Source organism: Paramisgurnus dabryanus, chromosome 16 (genome assembly GCF_030506205.2).
Source record: "Paramisgurnus dabryanus chromosome 16, PD_genome_1.1, whole genome shotgun sequence".
In the NCBI taxonomy this organism is placed as follows: Eukaryota; Metazoa; Chordata; class Actinopteri; order Cypriniformes; family Cobitidae; genus Paramisgurnus; species Paramisgurnus dabryanus.
In genome coordinates this window covers 2186364-2193142 of record NC_133352.1, presented here as the reverse complement: position 1 = coordinate 2193142, position 6779 = coordinate 2186364, and the positions used below count along the sequence as shown (strand labels likewise).

At 36.9% G+C, this 6779-nt stretch overlaps 1 long non-coding RNA gene and 1 pseudogene across 1 annotated transcript; both read left to right on the top strand.

The window, feature by feature from the left end:
* Positions 1–1200: 1200 nt before the first annotated feature.
* On the top strand, positions 1201–2231 carry LOC141280879 (uncharacterized). Its single transcript, XR_012335203.1, has 3 exons — positions 1201–1260; positions 1525–1851; positions 2034–2231. It is a non-coding gene; the product is annotated as an uncharacterized lncRNA (long non-coding RNA).
* A 3405-nt stretch (positions 2232–5636) lies between these two features.
* LOC141280911 (uncharacterized) lies at positions 5637–6529 on the top strand (annotated as a pseudogene).
* Positions 6530–6779: the final 250 nt, after the last annotated feature.

The window sequence follows — 6779 nt, the reverse complement described above, 5'->3', positions numbered from 1 at the left end:
TATGGCCTTTACTGACCTCGTGGTGAGGAAAAATGTCTCAAGTTTTGGTCCTGTCCAAAATGCTCTTCTTAAAAGAGACCTGAATTAGCACTAGAGTCTGATAGAGTCTCTTCAAAATGTCCTAACATCTCTCCACTTATAAGTTTTCTTCTTACTTGTTGTTGTTTTTGTAGTTTGTTGTTATCCTTTTCAACATGAATATCCTCTTCTGCAGAGGGGTTTCTTGTGTCTATCCTCTATCGAATCTCCTCACAAACCTTCCTCAGACTCAGGTGTTAAAGTGTTGGTAAAAATAATAATAATAAAAAATACTGTCCTAATTCAACTAAAGTTTTTGTCTCTTTTTGTCTAGATGTTGTTTTATGTTGAATTATCTACTTTTCTATTAAATTGTTGAAAAATTATTCTCCTCAGTTTTCATAATTTATCAGGTGCTCCAAGTGTGACTGCTCATGCGGAATCTCTCTCTCTCTCTCTCTCTCTCTCTCTCTCTCTCTCTCTCTCTCTCTCTCTCTCTCTCTCTCTCTAAACCCAACACATTCTCACTCCCAACTCATCACATGAATGTATTTTTGAGGGCACAAAGTTCCCATGTTTATTTTCTTAAATTAGCGAAAAGAACAACATTTTGTTATTTTATTAACTTTTCAAATGATGTATGACCAAGATCACTACAGTAATTATAATAATCTCTTTTGCACTGATAAGATACAAAGAGTCCACTCGGGTGTTAAAGGTAAAATACAGTGATAGTGAGCGTGGACAGATAACACATGCTGTTTTTCAGTGTTTTTTGTAGGTTAAATTTGGTGTTGAATTAAAATGTATGTGATATGCAAAGCTGCACTGTAAACCCGGATAAGTTCTACTAACTCAAAAAAATTGAGGCAACTGATTGCCGCTATTTTTCTAAGTTTGCCAACTTCAAAGTTTTGAGTACTGACAACTTCAATTCAAATCAAAAAAATGTATTTATCTAAACTTAGATAAAGTATTATATAAATTATACAATTTATGTAACTTAAATTGTAGTGGTAGTTTTACTTAAATATTTTGTGGCAACTGATTGCAAGAGGGTCTGGCTGCAGACAATGGGCGAATGGAGCTCCACTCTCAAACAGGAAACACGTGACCTCCACAAGCGGGAAGCCGAAAATATGTCACCTCCACTAGCGGGCAAGCGGAAGTACGTCACCTCCACTTGAATTTATGAGATGAAGATGGCTTCGCCGGGAGCTCTTAGTTCGAACTTTAATTCAGGTAATTTACCTTTATACACTGAGAAACTGATGTTGACTTATATATTTATTACTTTCTGACAAACAATTTATGTCTCGCGAATGTTAACGTTTGCTGATCATGACAACATATTCGTAACCTATGTTTTGATGGCTTATTGTGTTAAAACAAAGTAGTAATTGAAGTACACGATCGTTTTGTATATGTGTGTGTTGCGTTTGTCGTTTAACGTAAAAAGTAATACGAGGAGGCTGTTTTCACATTTAATTTCTCACTCCTTTATAGGTAGCGTTATGTGGAAAGCATGATGCAGATATTTGACAGTTTTTGAAGGTACCTACACTCCCAGCAAAAATGACGATGTTGCAGTGGCTACTGACATTTTGCAGGCATGTGTTCATAATCACTTCAATGTTGATGAAAATTGCTTGCAATGTCTCTATAATAAATCATGTTTCATATCTGCAGTTGCCAGATGATATTCTCCAGAGGGTCTTTGTTGTTCTAGAAGACGGCTGCTCTGCAATCCGGCTGGCTTAACATGACAGAGATTCAGCAACATTGACAGCCAGGAGCATTTTCAGCAGGAGGAACACTTCAGCTGGCCTTATAGTGAGTTCAATAAGTGTGGTTGCTCCATCTTGTTTTTTTGTGGGTATAACAATTAGGCTATGTTAATCATACTCCCTTTCATTTCCATAACATGACATTTTTGACTGTTAAAGATGTGTTCATTCATTGTCTGAATTGTGTGACTTAATATGCTGTTATGATTGTGTTTTGATACTAAACAGGTGTAGTGAATTGGAATAGAGTAGACTGTCAGAGAGACACCGGAGAATTTACAGAAAACCGTAAACCATCTCTGGGTGCAGATGCCTACAGTGCAGCAAGGTTTCAAAGACTATGGGGCTGGCTTCTGGGGAAATGAACAACGTGGAGTGCTTTTGGGGTTTTACTCCTCAGATGACCACCCTGGCTACTGGGATTGCTTCATAGACAGGATAGTGCTGTGTGTGTGTGTGTGTGTGTGTGTGTGTGTGTGTGTGTGTGTGTGTGTGTGTGTGTGTGTGTGTGTGTGTGTCTTTACTTTAACACTTGTGGTCACTTAAAGTTCATGTATGCTGTTAAAAAAAGCATAAGATGGTTTTTGTATTTACTCAAAAACAATTCAAATTGGTAAAATTGTGGATTCTTCATTATTTCACTGTAGCTGATTTGTATATGAGCAATTCCTTGCAAATGTCAAACTTATCACGAAAAGTAAAGTTTTTAATCACACTGGTATCTCAAATGTCAATACATACATGGTTTAAATACCCATGCAATGTCTGATAAAAGTTTTAACCATGCTTCCCCATATTTTGATATTTTTAAAGAAAATGTCATAATTGTCATGTTTGTAAATCTTTTTATTCCTCATAAATGTGCATACATTTTTTAAATAAATATAGTTTGTTCATTGAAGATCCATCCCTTCCCCATTTTGGGGGGTATTATTGCTCCTGGTTAATGTCTTTCAATTTATAGAATTCTTACAGTGTATTGTCTCCCAAAACCAGTGTCCTTTTTGTCACAACCAAAACGCGTAAATGAATCACTCAACTAAAATAGAAAATTTGAGTATAGACTGATAGCAGTTGTCCGGACTCTTAACACTAGATATTTAGAAAACTTTAAAAAGGTTGTTAAATGTATTGGTAATGACTGCATTCTATTGAGTTTTCACTGCAAATGTCACATCCATAACCCTGGGATGACTCATGATGTTATTTAGCTTTAAATGCAAAATTCTGATTTCTAAATTATTTTTGTTTATAGTTTTCATTTTAATATAAATTCATTCATTTGATGTTCACATCTGAATATCACAACATAATGTTTTTTTTATAAAATGTATGGAATGTTACATTGGTAGTTGAACTGTATAGTTAAAAACAAACATGAACAAAAGGCAGAGGCACTCAAAATACGGGTTTTAATTCCACTGCTATGTTTAAATGTCTAGTGCAAATTGCTGGAGAGAAAGCATTCAGCCCCTTCGTGTCATAAAAACCATAAAAGCTTAGTATACCGCTTCGGTACGATTATTTTAACTATCACACACTGACATTTTGTGACTATATAAAATGTTATGTTTATCATAATTTTAAATGTACATACAGAAATGCTATTTTTGGCTTTCATGAATGTGAAAGGAAAAATTCTATTTCATAAACCTTATGTTTCTGTTAGCCAAATATCACATACATAAATGTACATTTTCAAAGTGCAACCCCTTTTTTAAAAGATTTAAACATGATATGTATTTTGACACTATTGAATTTTCTAAAAACCTGAAAGATATTAGAACAATGGCTGTATTTTAGGACTTGTTACTTAATCTGGACTGCAAGACTGTTGGACTCTGGCATATTATTTTATTGTTAAATGACAATGTTGACAATTTGTGCTTGTCTCTTTTTCTGTTCTTTCAAGCATTTAATAAAAACCCTGATTATTTTAACTACTTTTATTATGCGTGACGATTAGGTGACGCATTTCCGCTCGCCAGCTAGTGGAAGTCACGTGTTTCCTGTGGAGCTCCAATTGCCCGTAGTCTGCAGCCAGACACTTCTCACTGATTGCCTTGTTTTTCTTAAGTTTCCTGTACTCAAATATCTACATTTTACAACTTAACAGAACACTGTAAAACCCAACAAGTTCAGAGTACTCAAAATATTCAAGTAAACTAACTACCATTTAATTTTGTTCACAAATTACAGAAACATATCATGTGACTCATGAAAATTTGATACCAGTGAAAGTGTGTTGAGACTGAGCTCAGTGCTGACTTTCACATAGGTATTACTTATTATTTATATGATAAAGCAACACATTATTGACCTAAAGCCTAAGCACAGGCATTACACTTCTGAACAATGGTAAGCACAAAACTAAAAAAAAATTGCAAACTTTCTAAATCTCCAACATAAATAAATGTTTAACACTACAGAGTCTTTTTGTTTTCTAAAAACCACATAAAATATCACTTAATTTCAAAAAATGCTCTCGTTTTGCGGGCTCATGCAAAACATGCTGGGAACTGAACCTCCTCAACCAATGGTGTTGATTTAACTTTAAAATGAAGTAAATTTGCAGTGACAGACTCTTTCTTAGCTTACCTGGCAAATTGAACTCATCACAAGCACCAAAAGTTTGTAATTATTTGCATCCAAGAGCAAATTCATTCGTTTAAAACATGTCTGAGTGCCCTTTCAATGATGACGTCACTTTTTGGTAAAAACTGCCACTAGAGGGCTTTTGACTTAAAATATTGAATTATGGTTGAATCTACTTTTCAAGTTCCCTAAACTCTTTACCTTTGGTGTAGTTGTAAAAACTCAAAAAAATATTTACTGTTAACTTAAATCTATGATAGATGTTGAATGAACTCAAAAATAATAGTTAGCTAAACTTTTTGGCACATTTTGAGAACCAGGTAATTTCTATTATAAGTTAGTTTTACTGTTCGGTTTTACACGGATTACCTAATCAGATTCCAAAAATCTTGTAAATTTAAATGTTTTTTAAAATGTAAATTTACATTTTAAAAAACTCATAATTAGAATACAGTTACGGTTTTATTGTAACAGATTACACATGGATTACGTCACGTATTACTTTCCTTTTTTCAATTTTTAAAAATCTAAGAATTATTTCATAAGCTTACAAAAGCTCTCAGAATTTGTCTGATACACAAGGGCAGGCCTACAATGTTTTTATGTTTGTTTTGTTGTCCAAGAACATGGTTAATCTTTACATACCATATACAGTATAGCGTTGTAAAGGTCAAACGATTTAGAGTAATTGTGGTATCGCCGCCCGCTTTGTAGGTGGCGCTATTGAGAACTGAAGTGTTGGAGTGGGGGAGAGTGACGCTGAGAGAGTGATGCTGAGAGAGTGACGAGGAGTCGCAAACCCGGAGGAGTCGCAAGCCCGGAGCTTCACTGAGCTTATCAGCTAAATCCTATTTTTTCACTATCTTATTCCTATCTATATAATATAACTTATTAGCTTATCTTAGGAATACTTTACCTTGACGATTACTGAATTGTATTACTCAGCTAAACTATTTTATCACTAGTAACACCCAGTGTTAGCATATAGCCCGCTAGCATCACCAGTCGGTGCTGGCTAAAGCTAGCCTCTCTCACCGTCTGTTTACTTAAACCTGCCTCCGTTGGTGATCTAATGGCGGATTAATCCGATGTATGTTTTTCTGACCTGTCCACACCAGATCGGGAAGCTGTGAAGATGGTGCTGCCCGGCCTTCGCAGAGTCAGCGTGCCTCACATCACCCTGACCACAGACGCTCGCAGGCGACCGAGGGGTGCTGCGAGCGAGCATCCTTCGCAATGCAGCTTCACAGACTGCGTTCCGGTAAGCGAAAACGCCAAGCGAAGCAAAAACAGTAAGACTCGCCTTGTTATTGTAACCTGCACTTCCTGCCACATGTACAGTTTAGCTTCTTCCGTCAGCATAGAGGGGTTTACATGTGCTAAGTGTATTGAAGTAGTAAGGCTGACGGAGAAGGTTGCAGAACTAGAAGCGCGCATCTGAACACTAGTTGAGGACAGTAAAACCGTTAATGCTAATGTTAATGTTACAAACACTGTTTCGGGTGCGCCTGGCGTAATAAACATAGCTCGGTTCCGGCATCTGAGTCAAGGCGGCCGACTAACTGGGTGACTGTCAGGTGGCACAGTCATATCAGGTGCCCACCTAAGATCCCCCTGGTAATTTCTAACAGATTCGATATTCTAAGCAATACACCGGCTGAGACGTCTGTTAAAAGTGCCTTGGTTATTGGAGATTCTATACTCAGGAACGCGAACATTGAGGCACCAGCCACCATAGTTGACTGTATACCGGGAGCCAGATCGTCAGACATTAGATCCAAACTTAAAGTGCTGGCTAATGCTAAGCGTAAGTTTTCTAAAATTGTTATTCACGCTGGCACGAATGACACGAGACTCCGCCAGTCGGAGATCACCAAAGATAATATTAAAGCGATGTGTGAAATTGCAAATACAATGTCAGACAATGTAATTTGCTCTGGTCCCCTCCCCGCCTACCGGGGGGATGAAACTTACAGTAGATTAGTGTCTCTTCATGGGTGGATGTCAAAGTGGTGCCCTCAGCATAACGTAGGGTTTTTAGACAATTGGAAGCATTTCCGGGAAGACCTGACCTGCTAGGGAGGAAATGCTATAATCTGAGTAATAGTCTTACTTCTAATACAGTTTGACTATCCAGGGCCCAGGTCAGGAAACAGATGGATCGCCTTAACCATCCGTCTGTTAGCTGCTGTGATATGTCAAGTTCACTTATATACCAGCACTTAGAGTCTATCTTACCAGAATATCAACACATTTTAACTGTATCTGTTCCCCGAAAAAAAAAATACAGAGCACCATTTACCTCATCTCGTACAAATCTTATTAACATAAAATTAGGAAACAATACATTAACAGATGAACCTCGAATGTTAAAATTCG